This window comes from Meleagris gallopavo, chromosome 13, assembly GCF_905368555.1.
Source record: "Meleagris gallopavo chromosome 13, MGAL_WU_HG_1.1, whole genome shotgun sequence".
In the NCBI taxonomy this organism is placed as follows: domain Eukaryota; kingdom Metazoa; phylum Chordata; class Aves; order Galliformes; family Phasianidae; genus Meleagris; species Meleagris gallopavo.
In genome coordinates this window covers 4,526,521-4,544,593 of record NC_139416.1, presented here as the reverse complement: position 1 = coordinate 4,544,593, position 18,073 = coordinate 4,526,521, and the positions used below count along the sequence as shown (strand labels likewise).

At 37.8% G+C, this 18,073-nt stretch overlaps 1 protein-coding gene and 1 long non-coding RNA gene across 7 annotated transcripts in view; one reads left to right on the top strand and one right to left on the bottom strand.

The window, feature by feature from the left end:
* Positions 1 to 5,837, bottom strand: part of TOX3 (TOX high mobility group box family member 3) — a 228,022-nt gene extending 222,185 nt beyond the window's left edge. For all 6 annotated transcript variants that reach the window (XM_085235016.1, XM_085235018.1, XM_085235019.1 and 3 more), the window contains exon 1: positions 5,699 to 5,837. The gene's annotated coding sequence lies outside the window, so the exon portion shown is untranslated. The remainder of the gene's footprint in view (positions 1 to 5,698) is intronic.
* A 158-nt stretch (positions 5,838 to 5,995) lies between these two features.
* LOC146543471 (uncharacterized) lies at positions 5,996 to 16,370 on the top strand. The gene is made up of 3 exons (XR_014886141.1): positions 5,996 to 6,115; positions 9,749 to 9,859; positions 14,535 to 16,370. It is a non-coding gene; the product is annotated as an uncharacterized LOC146543471 (long non-coding RNA).
* Positions 16,371 to 18,073: the final 1,703 nt, after the last annotated feature.

Sequence of the window (18,073 nt, the reverse complement as noted above, 5' to 3'; positions counted from 1 at the left end):
ATGAGAGCACTCTGGAGAAGCAAACAGGTAGTCATACTGACGTGCAGTCCTATAAATTGTGAAGTCTCAAGTGCATCATCCATAAAAGCATTCCAACCTTAATACAGTAAGGTGCTGATATGACGGCAAGTCTTCTCTTGAATTTTTTTTTTTTGTAACTGAAAGTTCTGATGAGTTTCTTCTAGACAAAATTGAAAACCATGAGATTTGAGTGTGTCATCAGGATGCTTCTTCATCTGGGAAGAATGTATGAACCTGAGAGACAACAGTAATGTTGTCATAACAGGCTTTCCAAATCAATCACATGAAAGTCATGTGAAGAGAAAAGGTTTAGGAAGTTGATACTGACCTATCTTAACATTAGGTTCCCTTCTGATTATACATTATGACAATCACTACAAAAATGTTTACAAATACAATGATTCTAATTGCACCAGGGAAAGTGTTCTTCAGAAATATTGTTGCTGTAAGAACAATGTAGGTTCATCATCCAAACATAAAACCAGAAGTGAGGAAAAAAACAGATTTCTAAATATTATCTTTAATTTATGTAGGATAACTTTTGAAATTAAAGGCTTACAATGGTTCTAGATTTCCTAAGGGAATAAAAATAGTTGGTACATCAGAATAGATTGTTATCCCAAAACAAAAGAAACTCAAAGTGACCCCAACCCTATATACATTCTGTGCCTAGTATCCCCGATGCACTATAATGTATAAAACAAAACTCAGGATCAAGAGCTGACCACTGTAAATTTCAACCTCACCTGATTTCTAATAGCTGCTTCTTGTGCAGTCAATTCAATTTTAAAGTTTTACACAATCTGCTCTTTACCTGGTTTTTTGTGTGCAGAAAGGGGGTCTTACCACTCTTCAAATCAATTTAAAGCACTTACATTCTGATTCATGTCCAAACCCAGGAAGATAACTGTGTTACAGGGAAATGCAAAAACTAATTGAATGAGATATCTGTAATCAGATCATTTTGTCTTTTTATACCCTAGAAGTTTTCAATGGGTAACTGAAACAAGCTTATTATGGCCTTCAGTTAAGAATTAAGCAGAAAGTTTTCTCCTACAGAGGTAGGAAAGATTATCATTCTCACTCTCCCTTCCCCTTTTCAAAAGTCTATAACTATTCCAGAACACTGCTAACAGGGCATGTCAAAGGAGATAACCATACTGCCCAAGATGAATGTCAGGGATCTGAGTCCGCTCAGTGTTTAGGTAGTGCACTTTTTGTACACAAACCTATCATTCCAATCTTTAAAAAAAGCATTTGTACCTTTCTGTACCAGCAGGCCTAAATGTGGAGGTTTCCCAGCTCAAGCAGTAACATCCCTCATAATGAAACTTCAACGTGACCAAAAGAGGTGCTCACTTCAGAAAGTGCCCATTTAAAGTTTCCGAAGCACTGAGATGTTTAAATCCATGGTAGAATTACTCTTTTTTTCCTCAGCTGCCCTCATTTAGCTTAGTAGAAGCCTGCTTTTCCTGGTCTATTAAGACTTCAATAAAATCATTCATTTACAGTTAACCGCAACAGTATTCACATTTGGACCTGAATATTAATTGACTGATAATGAGATGATAAAGCTGCTTCTCTGCAGGTGTACCAATCAATTTCAATGAAACTGAAGTATTTTTCCTTACTGCATCTGAAATTAAAAAGTGATTTATGTTTTCTAATAAAGTGGTTCTCATTGATCTCCTTCTCAAAAAAAGTATCTTTTCATTGGCACTTTTTTTAAATTATAAGTTTCCATTTTCACAAAAATGATTTTCCAGTATTTTTTACTCCCATTATGATTTGCTATAACACACCTCGATAGAATTTAAAAACCTTCACACAAATTTCTAATTTGTAATAAACTCAAAGTTTTCCAGTCGGAATTAATCTGCTTCAAAGAGTGTCAGAATCATTTAAGCATTTCTTACTTATCCATTTGTACAAACTGTTTACTGTTGTTATTAGTTAGTGCCATTGCAAAGCTAATAAATGAAAGACTTTTGCCAGCCACCACTAACGAACTCCAGCTTGCAACAATTCAAAGTACCATTATCCACTGAAATCTTCTAGCAGATGTTTGAATTAACAGAGCAATTAGATTTCACTTCAAAATTATTGTCTTTCAAGTGATAATAATTAAGGAACAATGAAAATAATGCTGTATTCTGAACACATGTTCAAATACCAGCATCAGCACAGGGACCAGGAAAATTGGGTGCAGATTGTTTGTTCAGTACCAAGAGACTACAAGAAGAATGAAAATACGGGGTACAGAGTAATATACAGACAGAGTGGTACACTTGGAGAAACAGAGAACAAAAGCCTGGCCTCAATAACTGAGCTCTGGAGCACAGACACTCACCAAGCTGCAACTCACAGCATACACAGAAAGAATACTTGATTTAAAAGGATGAATATTTTATATCTTAGTATTTAGAATATAACATGGTGTTAATTATAAATAAATTGGCCTGAAACAAGCAGTTGAGTTCTCTCCGCTAACTGAAAAGTGCAAACAGGATCATCATCTAATAACCATGCAAACAGCTACTACTGATACTGGAAGTGACCATGAACACCACTGCCATCTCTCAGAATTTATCAGAGCAGTAAAAAACTATTTAAAGAATTACCCAGTAATCCCTACACTTTAGACACCAGAAGCAGGCTAGATAAACCACATACTTGAAAGTTACTGCCATCCCAAAAGCAATTTTTCATCAAAATACATAGTTCATAAGACATGACCTGCTTGAGTACAGGGATTTCAGGCAAACAATGCTCAGATTTAACATTTGTTTTATCAGAGATGTAGGCCTATCAGACTGGATCTGATGTCAGTGGTTCAGATAGCAATCATCCATTCAAACATAAGCCAAAAGATGTCATTGGTCTCAAATGCATACGTGGAGTCTGACAGAGAGGGTCATCACAAGCTGCAGATGGTTTAAATAAAGTGAGCCAGGGCTAGAAAGCAGACTCTAGGACAAAGCAAGCACAATCAGGAGTCAGCAGTAGAGAGCCACAGGTATAAAAACGATTCCAGGACACAGGAACCAAGACTGTAAAGCATAATCTTAGTGAAGACCAAAAGAGCAGCTGAGACACAGCACTCCAAGTCTTTTACAAGTTTATCTTAAAGGATCTGTTGAGAACAACATTTTTCCATTACAGAAAGGTCAAGGAATTTAACAAAGTAATTACTACAAATACTTGCTGTTTATCTGTACTCTAACAGAATAAATTCATCTGCAAGAGGAAATTTTGGTTTGATAGAAGCTACAGACACTTAATGGATCAATGAACCAAGGAAAGTATTAAGTTGTTTTTATTATGACTGTATCCAAGTAGAATTTTTCCTTAGAGATGACATCTTTAGAATCTGAGATCCCCCTACTTAACAGACAAGAAAATAGCTTTCAGTCAAGTCTACTCACAAGGAACTGTGACTTCACGAGTTTTCTAGAGCTTCATGCATAAACTCATGAATGAAATATCAGAGCTCTGGTATAAGTATTTCATTTAAATAATTTCGTTTCTTAATAGCAACATCTGGCTGTACCATGTAACAGTGCTTTGCAAAGTAATTTTCTTACTCCACTTTAAGAGTGGAGCACATTTAAATTAAAATCGATTTTAAATCTACGTTTTCAATAGAAGTTCTGAAGTTAAGAATCATCACCTACAGGAGTAAGACAGCAAGTCTAAATGCATCATTTTTAATCATCTTCTAGAAATACTTCGTTCTCGCATTTGAAGAGGAATGCATTCGTTAAAAAAAATATTGTACGTCCAGCATTATTCTGAATTATCGTATTTCTCTTAAGCAAAGAATAAGTACGTTTTTCAGGAAAAAAAATGAATTTTGAAGTGTAAAGTAAGCAGAGGCAGCAAGTATTTCCTGACAGGCCTCCAAGCAGGATCCTCCACCACATCACTGGCCCCACCTTTCACCGCTGAGCTCCTCTTTTTAAGAGCTAATCTGCACCCGTTTGGAGTAATTTGCAGCACAAAAGCAACTGTAGAATTTTACTTAAGAGTTCAACGGGGTGGAGATTCACAGAAAGTAGTTTGCTACTAAACAGAGCCTCCATAGCTTAGTGTTACAGATAGCCCATTGTGACCAACAAGTACAGGCTGCCAAAAAAAAAAAAAAGAATCAAATCAAAGCCTCGATAGATTTAAATCTATAGCCTTTCCAATTACAAAACACAAAGCTATTTAAGACACGATTCTTGCACTCTTCCTTACTTGTCACTAGCAAAAAACTTGGGTACTCATTCTCTTGCAGTCTCGGCCTCAATTCCTTTTACAACATTGCCCTCCTGTGGTATTTATGTGGTATTTGTACCTTCTGATTTCCAAAAGTAGCTCAGGTGCCCTACTTCAGAAACTGGAAAATTCTGGAGAAAATTTCATGTCCTCAGAAGTATTTCGGTACGCATTAAAAGTCCTACAGGAGGAAAAGGAGCTGAAGGATATGCAGATAAGGCAGCACTTCATCGAGTTCAGCCTGCTGAGCATTTCATTTGGACATAAACAGAGCTGTTGACATATTGGGAGGACTGTTAACTCCTACCAATAAAATGCCCTTAGAGCTCTACCTCATTCAGACTTTTCAACCACACGCTGAGATCAGATTAACACGATACCCAAATAACTTTTAAATCTACTTTATTTATGAAAAACAATTCCAAAAATACATCATTCAGGTATTGTGTATATATACATATATATAGCACTGAATATTTTTTGCTTGATATTACAGAACAGTCATTCAGTTCTGTAAATGCATCAGTTACCTAGAGTTACAAACATTGCTTATGAGAATGAGCTTTTACCCTCAAAGATACACAACACTTAAGAGTCTCAGTGGGCAAAAAAAAACACAACTCAGGTTTTCATCTTCTCAGAATCAATATACAGAAACAGCCTTCACAATGCCTATTTGATAAGTAAGCTTTAAGAAATGCCAGACCTTTAATAAGTAACAGCCAAAAGTTAAGTAGGGCAAGAGAAACCTACATGTAGGATTGAATGCACATCTACTGCAAATGATAAGAACTAAAGGAACCAAATAAGCTACAACATTTATTTACTGGGTCTTCAAGAACAGAAATTGGTGATTCATATTGATGCAAAAATATGCAAAGTAATTGAGAATTTAAACTGCCAGGTCATTATGATGTGAGGCATTGTAATTGTAGTAAATGCACATGTAAAACTGACCAACATACATATTTTTGAGACTGTAACTCAATATGTAGTTCAATTTTTATGTACTGAAGTTGATTTGTGTTTATTGGACAAGACTTTCAGATTCTTCAACACAATTGCTATTTGTAATTGCCATTACAAGAGAAATTGTGCCAGACAAATAATAGATACATACACATTTTTTAAAGTTAGTTAGTTCCTTAGATTCAGGGTTTCATTGATTTTTGAGGTTACTCCAGAGTCAATTCAGGTTTCCAGGAGACAACACTGATGGCTTGCTTCTTGTGCAACACAGGTACTTTTCTGAGTATTCACACAGGAAATTAATCATTTCAGATGGCAATCGCACACTAGCAACTGTAAATGCAGATTAGGCTGAGATCCTAAACAAAACTTGCTTTCATCTCCACAGTCTGTCAGTAACAAAGATCAATTCCATCAAGAGCAGAATACCAGTAATTAAGCTGCTTACTTCGTAGTTGCAGTCTGTATTTGAAGTACATCAATATCCAATTGCAACTTGCTCTGCCACAAGCATTGTCCATAACAGAAATTCTGGGCAGCTTCAGCAGTTGTTTCTGTACAAAGGTCTTCATTCTTATTTTCATTCTCAGGCTGTCTTCCAGGTTTTGGGATAGATTCCACAACTGCTGTGCTTTTACTGGTATTGCAGCCCATTTTGGTCTCATGCAGTCCAAGAAGGTTTTGTGGATTTTTTTGATAGAAGGCTCATTACACTGCAGGATTGAAGAACAAGGAAAGGAACTAAAGCTAAATAGCTTTCCCTGTTGTATTGCTAAGGGTGTGTTTGGTATCTGTGACAACACGCCAATCTTGCTAATCAAGCATTGACCAATGAAGAGCTATAGTTGACTGCAACCAGCAGAAGGTGAGTTTTCTGACTATGAAACTGTTCTCTATTAGTATTTTTCTCTTAATTGACTTGATTTTAACTTTTAAACATCCTACAGCTCACTTACTAGAAAACATTGCCTTGCTACAGGAACGATCTGTGTTGTCACAGCCTGAATATTCTTTTAATCCTTTGTTTTGTAATTTGTATTACTATGTTATTTTTATATTACTAGTTCAATAGTTCAATATTAGCAGGTTTTTTTTAACCAGTAAAAACTCCATAGTTTTGCTCTTATTGGTGGAATAGCATTCAGAGCCTGAAATGTCAAGTAGCTGGAAAGGGACAAGCATCAGGACCACAGCTGAAAGATTAGCACTGTGGGACTAAGTAGGCCATACAGCCATAAGATAAGCTCCTGGATGTTGAACTGCATGTTTTTCCTGCATTCACCTCAGAACTTTAATAAAAACACCTTAAGGTGAGCTATCTTTGTGTTAAAGATGTTCAAATTGGGGAACAAAGTCACAAGCACCTCAAATAGTCAGTGAAAATAGAGGGAAACTGAGTTCTTTTGAAGTAGACTACTGAACATGAAGCACAATATTTAAGATTCTATCAAGAAAGCACACTTATCCCAGATTAGAGACAATCACAGATTTATGCATCTGGAGTAAATCAAGCAGCACAACACAGTTCACCCGCATAACTTAAGATGTTTTCAGGTTACTACCTCTGCCCATTTATTTGAGACTAATTACTGCTTTCAGGCTGATGTCTGTTTGCTTTGTTTTAGAAACAGCTGTTAAGCAAGCAGGGTTTTTTTTTTTTTCTTACATCATGTACGACCCTCTACTTTATTCAAGTAGTATTAGAAGCATCCACTTAACTCCACAAGCATTGATAAGCCATGTTGCAGAGTAGGAGAAAGTTCATTCACAGAATACCTGTGGAACATTAGACATACCTGATTTAGAACATTAAAACATGCACCAATTCAGTTCTACACTTCTACATTAGTCCACATCTGTAGACTTCCTCCTTTTAATTCAGATGTGTGAAGAGAGAGTTGTCTTCCATGTGAAGACTCGAAAGAATCGGACAAAGAATTCAGCAGTCCCCAGCTGTCCTTAAGCCTAACTGTGTAAGCTTTAGCAACTTCAGTGTTTACAGCTCATTTTCAGAACACTGTCTGAAATTTCCCACTAGATGGCAGCTGAATCCTACGTTGATTGTGCAATATTATACAGCCTTTAGAAGCCACAAGAGCTACATACAAAGACTACCTTTAAGAAAAAAACATTATCAGAGATGATACTGTCTTAAATATTGACTGACTTGCACTTCACCTACATTTTGAACCAAGAAATGAAAGCCAATAGCACAATACCTTTGGCACCAGCAAGTCTCATATGAAATCTGGCTTCTTTAGATCCTGGTATAAATAAGCCTTTATGTTCCTGCCAGAGATATTGTAACTACTCATGTTTCTGAAAATAAGAGAAAGAGTATCACAGGAGGTAAGAAAAAGTCTGTTCAGGTGGACTTGGGCATGAAGACTCATGACAATATTCAAACAATTGAAGATGTTCGAGTTTCTCAAATCCTTCCATTCTCAAGTTAGCAGCAAGAATTAATGGACCCCAAAAGCTCCATTCAGTAGGAGAGCATTACATTTTCTACTTCACACATTAAGTCAACACTGTTGTACTATACAGGAGTAGAAGTTTTGGTCCAGACCTCAATTTGGTTAAGAGATCCTGATAAGACAGGTAACATTGCACTGTAGCCTTTCTGATGTGAATGCATACACCTTCCAGCGATCTTTCAGAACTGGTGTTCCATACCTGGTAAGAATCTTTCCTATTCAGGCTTTACATTTAGCAGCAATATACCAACCATTCTGCTCCATTCTTGGGACCAGTGCATTTTAACAGTTTGATCACTGACAGATCGTGGATTCAGGATTTTTTCCATAGTCCATCATTAAGTACACACTTGAGTAGCTTAACAGTATCCCCCAAAGAAACAGGGAGCTTTCTGACATAACAGCATCCTCAATCTAGTATTTAGTGTTGTTCTTAGCTCAAATATTGAGTTGTTTTGACAATTACAGTGATGGAACAGAAAAACAGTAGCTGTTTACAAATGAATTCTCTTTTGTACAAGGCAAGTTTCTGCACCACCTCAAACCAAGAAAGTGGAAGAGTACTTGTTCATTAGTTTACAAGTTTTTACTGATGTGAATCCTAGAAATATAGATCCACTGGAAAACAATCTTGTATTAAAATACCTACAACCATTCTGGGGCAGATACCCTGTAAGTTCTTGAAAGAAAGCCAGCAAACTTCAAACACAGTTTGAATCTCAGCGTGGACATGTTCCCAATCCTGCCCCAGCAGACTGTACACATCATTTTCTCAGCACACCTGAGAAGTGTTTGCATAATATGCAACAACTATACACTGCTTCAGTGATGGTATTTACTCAGCACTCGATACTGACAACAAGGCTTGTTGTGTTCAGAATTGTCTTCTGTCATGCATTTAACTAATACTTCTATGACTCCCCTCCTACTGATTCATCAGCAGCAAGATTCACCTGGTCAGTCCTTTCAAGCAAGGAATATAGTTATTCTGCAGGTAGACCATTAAAATATTTCAGTTTTGTGGTTAACAAAAAATTAATTCCTTCCCCACAACAGTTCTTTATCAGAAGATTGAAATAGCTATATAAAAGAGACCAATTAGTTTAAATTAGTAGACACCCAGGATTAAGTTGCAATAAGATACCAAAGGAATGCCTACTTGCTACTAACCTAAAGAGATGTTAAGTAGCTCAAGAGGAAATGAACCCATACATACACATTTCTTTGCACCTCAGTCCTAGTTTACTGTTTCTGTTGCTGTCAAATATGCCTATGTTTCTGTACTCTATGCAGAAAGAAGGCAAGCTGTTCTCTTTAGAAACAAGGTGTGTTCAGCTGGCTAAAAAAAAAAAGTCTGTTGAACTGTGAGGGCTGCACAGAAGGTGATATCTCCTGTCTTAAGTTGGTGGTATGGGAGTAGAGGCTGAACATTCCCACCAATATTCCATTACTTCATTGCCGCGTGACAGACAGCAGCAAAGGGGCAGTCTGACATGGAAATGTGTATGAAGCAAAGCTGCGCCATTGAATTCCTCCATGTGGACACAGATGCTGTCATTGGCATTCACTGATGTGTGCTGAAGAGTGGATGTGAGCACAGTGAGGTGGTGGGTGGTGCATTTCAGCTGCAGTGGCAGCTATGTGAAAGGCAAGACATATTCCAGACATGCACAGCTACCACACCATGAAGAGTGTCTTGATCAGCTCAGTCATACAAATTGGCTAATTGTGGAGACCACGGTGAAAAAGTGTTTTATCACTGAGAATTTGCTCTATGAAATATTGTTGTGCTTTTTATAGCTGTTTGAGTTTCCACAGAAATAAATAGGAGGCATTACTTTCAGAGCAACCTAAATAATGAATGTTGGAGTATTTGAGAATTTTACAGAAGCAATTTCAAGAAATTTTAAGAGCTTTTAGAATTTCCAATGTTAGCTATGTCATGTGCTTTTATTGTATATTTTATGAACAGTGATTTATCTCATTATATTGATAAACGAGAACTTCTTGCAATTTGTTAGGTGAAGGAAAGAAACAGCAAGCCTACCGTAGGACATGACAGAGCAAGGACCAAGAGTCAAGCTTTCTCCTGTCTCACCACACTACAGAGTTAACTCTGCACAAACAAGCAAGTAAGTTTCCTACATTAAATTATTCTTTCATATCTCATTTGCTGTTTCATCACAGGTCTCATTACCTACCCAGAATTGCTAAAGTACCACCTCAGTACCTATAGTAAAGTGTTGAATACACAAATAAAGTCAAGTCAGTGCCTGGAAACAGACATAAGTAGTATTTCAGAAGTACTTGCACTGAAACATAAAACATGGCGATTATAAAATGAGTTTGTCTGTATCCCAACGAAAGAGAGACCCCTCTATCCCTTAGGTACTGACATTCCCCTCCACCCCAAATTACCCAGTTACAGCATTCCAGCATGACACCTACATTTGCACACTCACTGTGACACACTGATGTCCATAATTCCTTACACACAGAATCACATTTAACTTCGTGGATCACACTTGTTTCCCCTAGAAAACAGTTTCACAACTATTAAAAAGGACTCAGCCTGTCACCCAGGCTGTGTGGTATCTGGTTTTGATGCCAGTTACCTTGGCATCATTTAAGACAAATTTGTTTCAAAACCTCACTATAACATCACTGCCACTCAGGCTTAACTGACAAAAACAATTGTCACTAATTGTAGTATCAAGTTCTCAGTGTTTTAACAATCTCCCTTTTTTGATATTTCCATCAGAACACTGAATAAATGCAAATCTATATTCTTCAGTTGAGAACTGTTCTTGAAATTCTAAATTTATCCTACAAATCTTAGTTGTCAGAAGGCTTTCCTTATAGTACTGAGACTCTACACTTTCTTCTTCACTTCCTCAGTAACTTTTTCTTATTTAATATTTGGATGTCTTCATTAGCTCATACACTTGCTCTGCTTCCCATTTTTCACCACAACCCTATGGCGCATGTGCTTTTCAAAAGGGAATAATATACACAGAACAATTTTTTCCCCCAGCAAATTTTTATGAGTCCGTAAGTTATTCACATAATTTGGCTCCAAACATGCCTTACCTACTCCATAACACATGCTTTTCCATAACACACAGATGAGTTTCTGTATTAATTAATGGGAAGAAATTTTCAACCGAAAGTCATTATGAGAAAATAAAACCAGCTCGGCATAACAAATCTCTTCAGCAGGCAGTCCCTAAAAACCCAGCCACTTTGGGCTGCCAGTCTAACAACTCCACTGAGAAATCATTCTAGACTAGGAGTTTAGAGAAACTTCTAACCCAACAAATGCAAGGGCTACTCTGCTTTAGCGTTCAGACTACTTAAAAAGTCATGTATTATGTAAGGTCTGATATTGACATTATACCTTCATTTTATTTTAAAGGACAGGATTAAACACACTCAACAAAAAAAAAGTTGGCAGAATTAGGAACAAGTCACCCACAACAGCTAATTATTCTTCCAGAAGTCAGACCTCGAGGCAAGAGGAATGCTATCAAGTGTAAAGACAGACACGTTCCTCCAGCTGTTTGTCATACTTATTGGACATAATAAACTGGATATGCTGGAGGCTATAATTAATCTTTACTAAGTGAACACTCCTTTTATGATGACTTGTCTACTGAGCTGTCTAATAACACTTAAGGCTTTGATAAGTAACTAAACTAGTTCATTACAGCCACAGCCAGTCTTCCTTTTTTTTTTAATGAGATAATATACTTTATTATGCCATTCACTTTACTCAGTCATCACCACTTACAAAAGTTACACTCTGAACAAAAAGCAAACATATATTCCATTTCCAAGTCCTACATTCAATTTTCTTCATTACTTCAAATAAGTCAAATTTCAGTTCATACAAAAAAAGAAGGCAATCTTGAGTGGTACAAGCTTGTTTAAAAATGAAAAAGGGCTAGACAGTGGCAATATTTGTCTTTTGTTGTTAGACTTCATCATTGATTATAGCTCACAAAAGTAGAGTTGCAGTGCCCTCTTGTGAGCAGACTAGTCCCAATTTTAGAGAAGCTCTAGCAGTGGTCTTGGGAGGTGACAGTATTGCAGCATTGATGCTGCAGACACAGCCTTTTCATAAGTAGAAGCATGACACTTGCTAAGAAGCTGCATGTATGTGTAAATATATATACATAAACACTAACATATACACAACCTGCCCATAGCCAATAATGATGCTCTTACCAAGTGAAACATTTAAAATTCGTTGAACTTCTAAATATGAGAAACCACTATGAACTTCTTGGAGCCATTATTCCTTACCAGTCTTGTTGTATTAAGTACTACTGGGGTTGGGGGGGGATAAGCACAGCTTTTCCCTACAACTCTAACATTAGACAACCAATGAGGAAACAACAACTATTGCAGAAAGGGGGGTTATTGTTTGTTTTTTTTCTTTAAAACAAAGACAAATGAATCCTAATTCCTCAGTGGCTATGGAGAATGCATTAGAAAATAGGTATTAAAAGTCTGTGCCAGCAAGATAAGGTCAAATACAGCCAATACTTAAGACCTCATCTTTAGTAACCTAGTAGTTATCTAGAAGTGGGCCCTTTGTCATCACAAGATCAAGTTGTCATTACACACTTCATGAAATACAAGATAGGTATAAATACCTGAAAATTCATTTACTTCCTGTGGCACCAATAGCAAACCAGTCAAGTGACAGAAGGATCAGCAACTTTCTAGGCTGAGCACATTGGAACTAACTTTCTGAGAAGTCTGTCCTTTGGCCAATCAAAATCTTGCTAGAATACGCCGACTTGTTTCCTTTGTATAGACCTGGTCTACTGTATGCAGTAATAGCCAACAATGCAATAAGGACAATTGCCACTATGCTAGCCTATACATCTCAATAGTTTCCACAGGTAATATTTTAAAAGGCTCTTAAGTTTAGTTTTTGCCGTATTCTTGCACTTCATGACCAGTAAAGAAGGTTCACAGGAATGAAAGCACAAATTCATACAAGTTCATTTTATCACATTAACTTATCACTTCAAAGCTGATGTTAAATATTTGCCTTCAGCCCAGAGAGTCAAGGTCCAAAGGAGCTTCATTTGTTCAGGCACAGATCCAGACATAATTATTTCAACTGAATTTAGGTACATGGGTCCAGATTGCTGCATAATCCCAATTAAAACCTCTGCAAGAGGTGTCTCCTTTCTACCTTCAGCTCCCTCTTGGAGGAGGTCAGTACAGCAGATGGGGAGAGCTGCTACTACTTGCTACTGCTCTTATGGTACTCTGGGTTCTCTAGATTCCCTGCATCACTTAGCCTACGTGAATGTGGAATGCCACACAACTTAGCCTACATCAGTTCTTAAGATACATAAAAAGTTTAGTCTAGAAGTCAGACAGCCTGTTACTTGTTCCATACTGAAAATTGTAGGACAGGCTCAGCAAACAAAGCCACCAGTGATGTGTACTACACAAACCAGCACGATTTCTGGTCTAGACTAGATGACCCAAATTGATTTCTGCAGTGCATGTACTTTAAGTGCTCAACTACATGGCTTACTCATCTCTGTAATATTATCAGTTAACTCATGATATCTTAAGAACTTGAAAGACAATGATTTGCACATGAAATACACACAGCACTAGATTTATTCCAGATGTCTTGAACTGAAGATCTTGCTTCTACACATACCAAGATGAGATCACCATAAAGATTCAATGCATACACAGTGCATACACACAACTGTTAAAGACCAGGATTACAAACACATTCTCACGGTTTCAAGATTACTGAAGTCACTCTGGTGCAAGTTGGAATGGGACTTAACATCAACGCTGGCAAGTTGAGGATCACAAGATATTTTTGAAGACATTCTAGGGGGTCTAATGATAGAAAGCAAGCACCTGGTATTCCTCCATCCTGCCAAGTCTCTGAATGGCAGCCCTATCACTGAGCATACTGCAGCTCCTTCTGATTTGGGGTGTCCCACTAATAGTGACTAACAGAACTAGTCCCAGCATGCATCCCTGTGGTATCCTATGATCAATGTTTGTGTAGAGCATTAGGCATTGCTCCTGGTCACACAGACAAACTTTTTGATGGTTTGTACTGTGGGATTTAGTATGTTTTTAAGTTTATCTAGCTGTCTGCCCACACAGAGCATGAAATCCTTGGAAAAGTCCTATGAAAAGCCATGTTAAAATTAAGATAATGGCATATTCTGCCCACCTGTTATCCACAAAGGTAGAGGTTTACCACAAAAAAAAAACTACTGCATATGCTACAACATCGGAGACTGATGCTTATCAGGAAAAAAAAGAAAAAATACACTTGAACTTCATAGACAGCCAAAAATCACATCTCTAAAGCAGCGCTGCTATCACAACAGCTATACAGCTATCTAGAGAAACTCCACAGGAGGGCAGCAGCAGACTTCTACATTCCGCGCAGTCCCGCACGGCCGCTCGGAGCTCCCTCCCATCCGCACCGCTCCGTCACGCACACAGCAGAGCAGATCCCCTTACTCCAGACACTTCCGACGGTACAACTCTCCTGAGGCACACTGCACCACAACACAGCACTGTACAATGCAATTCTAGGCATTTCCTGAGTTTATTTAACTGGCTTGGTATTACAGAGAGTAAAAGGACATTAAGAGTGAAGAGGAACAGAGTTCCTCTGTTATTAACAGTTTGTCATTTGTGTTGTTACAGTAGCTTTCAGATACAGTCAAGAAACAGATAGCATTTTACACCAGGGACCCATATTAAAACTTCACATTTTACTTTGTTTCCTGCGCTGCTCAGGACTGATGATGATATTCCTTCTGTACAAGATGTATTTGGCACAACTTCCAGAAGCAAGAAAACAGAAGCAAAGCGTCAAACTGTTTGAGCAGGAGATTCACTGTCATCTCATAGTAAGAAAATGACCCAGAAAAGCATCTTATTAAAAACAGAAATGCCACAATAACCCCCACCTCTACATCAAACTCCCCCCACAGGCTGTTCTCCTTTTTCGTCCCCTACCATTAGAAAGAGCCCATGCACAACAAGTCTTAGTAATTAGACTTACTGTGAGTAAATCATAGTAAGGAGTATGAGATTTAAAACAGAAATACTACATGAAGCTCTACATTCAAAGAGCAGGTAACATATCCATTCTATTTCTACTAACAGAAAGAAGCACAAAAGAATTGAAAACAAAATCAGGAAAGATGCAATATAACCAGCCTTAACTGCCACATTCATTCTCAACATCTAGTCTATTAGAATCATCCAATGTCTGTTTGCAGAAGATTCAAGTCACTTTCAGGCTTCCTCTAGATTTCACCATGTATTTACAACATATTTCTATAACTATTACTATCTCCATTCTCTCACAATAACCCTCCCTGTTCAGCTATCACAGAAATAGAGAATGAAACCTTCACTCTTGGGCTCCACATGCTCATCAGAGCTTCCAGCTCTGATCTTAGAGGGGTTCCTCTCTTCCTATCACAAATGCTTAGAAGCAGTCTTCAGTCATTCTTAATCTTTAAGGCACGATCTTTGCAGAATACATTTTAAAACCCAATTCAAGATTCTCACATCAGCACAGAGATTCATAAGTTATTGTCATCCTGTCAAGAGAAAAACTTCTGCTCTCTCAAAATACAACACAGCAAACCTTTGACAAAAATGAACTTTAAAAAGTCCACCAATCCTCTAAAAAAAAAGGGCTTTTCTTTATTTCTTAACAAAAACAGGATTTAATCTAGAATACTATCCAAGTAAATTCAGATTTTAAAAAGCTTCCCTCATGCAATGCCTACCTCACAGCAGATTTCACTTCAGTACTATGGTCATTTTGTCAGCTACATATATTTCTAGCTGACATTATGACAAGTAAATAACCAAACCGCAGATATAGGAGTTTAAGGAAACACTAATGAAAGCAGCACTTTGATATTTTCACTGCAGGTTTACTCTATGGTGGTCTCTAACTGCCAGCCAAACATCTAGGAGATACTATCCAGATAAAACATTTCAGCTAGCAAGAGATTCCTGGGTTCTAAGTAGGTTGCTTACAAGTATAATTGCAATCTGATTTTGATTTATGATTAATACCAGAATATTTTGTTTCTTCTTTTTAATTGAGACCCTTGGATACAGTTATTCTCTCCCTCCCAACATACACTCTAAACAATTAAGCTTTCCCTAATCTAAAAGGGTACTCATAACCATAGCCTACTTTACAGCTATATTTTCAAGGCCATGAAACAAGTTATCTGCTTCCACATACTTTGCATCTGCAGCGTTTCACATCTGCAGGTGTAGAGCATAGCTGCTTCTTGCAGAAGTTCACAAAAACTGCTAGCCAACAACACAACAAAACAAAGAAGACAGAGACCTCCCCAGTTTGAACAGGAACCTATAACTATCACAACAATAAAAAAGATCAATATAGTAGAATAGCAATACAGAGAATATAATAACAACAGGACTAGCAAAAATGGAAAAGTGCTCACCCATCTCTGAAAATCTAAACTCACAGGGAAAACTCCAAAAACAAAATCTGCAACCAGAGATCCTACCTCAGTGGCAGTCAGCCCTTAAATGAGGTCTGAGAGGTGCAGCCAGGCTCCACCCCTTCCTATCACACAGCTGAATTGCCTTCACCTGTGCTCCCAGGACTGACCGGGTCCTTTCCCCAGGTGCTCCATCAGTGGCAATGATTCAATAGTTCCCATAGAGCTGTAAATCTATTCAGAGAAAAAATGACAGGAGCTTATCCTCACTTCACAGATTTGTTAATGGCTCCAGAAGTAACCTAAAAGTGGTTTGTTGTTGTGAAGGCAGTGCACCAAACAGCCAAAACATATCAACAAAGGCCCAGTTTGCATGGCTCTTCAAGTCTTCACCTGCATCACAGATTCCCACAGGCTTCTACACTGATGACAAAGACCTACTTAGAGTTGCTGTCATAGCTGCAGCCTGTACAGACACTCTTTGCTCTCCTAAGTCACACAGAGTGGCTACTGAGAAGGATCAAAGCAGTCACTGTAGCAACAACAGAATCCCAGCAGCTGATTCAGTGCATGTGAACTTCATTCCAGTCCCGACCTCAATACCCCTGCAGCAACTTTCACGTGCAATCAAAGCCCAGGAAACCAGGCAAGTGCACCAATCAATTTGCTCTGTAGTTTTTTTTTTTCTTGGAAAATTTTATCCCACACCCAGAGCAGGATAAAAGGAGTGTGTCCTTGCTTTGCAGAGTACAGGTCTTCTTCCTCTGTAGACCACAAAGCACACAAGCAGTAAGTCCCAAGGCAGAACGAATTTTTATAGCACCAATGGAGTCAAGAATGTAAAAATGCATGCATAGGTGAAACATCTGAAGAAAATACAAGAGGGGAGAGACACAGTAATCTTCCACCTTTACCAAACTTAAAAGGCATCATCTGCATGTTTTCATCAGTCAAAGCATTTGTATGGGAACTGCTGAGTCCCAGCCAGAACCACTGATTGAGCAGCTGGGGAAAGAACCTGGTCAGCCCTGGGAGCACAGGTGAAGGCAATTCAGCTGTGTGACAGGAAGGGGTGGAACCTGGCTGTAACTCTCTTAGATCTCATTAAAGGGCTGACCCCCGCTAGGGAAGGATCTCTTGCTGGAGTTCTTTCTTTGGTGTAACTTTCTCTTGTGAACATGGAATCTTCTAACACAAGTGAGCAATCTTTTTCCCTTCCTTTATGGTATTTCTCTGTTGTTCCTAGTCTTTTTGTTATCACACCTTTGTTATAATTTCTTTCCCATTGTATTGATCTGTCCAATTACTACAGCATTATACTTACCTTGTGAAAACAGTGGTACTGGAAAAAAAAATAGTTTCTGATAAAATATACAACATGCTAAAATTATGGTAGCTTGAAACAACAGTGTCATTTCTGGATGGTGATATGAAGAGACAAAAGCTGGAATTGAAAGAAAATCTAGCACTACATAAAAGCTTTGTCATAATTCTGAACTTGATACACAGTTAAAAAAAAGCCTACAACATCAGTCTGCATTTAGTTCTTTCATTTAATTAACTAGGGTTTTTGCTTGAAGTCTAAAGTCTTCGTAGTATTCAGTGCCTTTTCAGCAGCAGAACCAGTCCCATAATCCTGTTTCTAGTTATTCATGAGTTTTATTGTTCTAAATCTGTGCTTTTAACTTATGGTATTACCATTGAAACTATCAACAGCTGAAAGCTCTTTACACTGCTAAAAGTATATTTGCTAAGGAAGTACTAAAACTAGCTGCTAATTACACTAAAAAAACAAAGAGTGTCTTCTGGTTAATGACTGGCCTTTTTCTCTGTGGA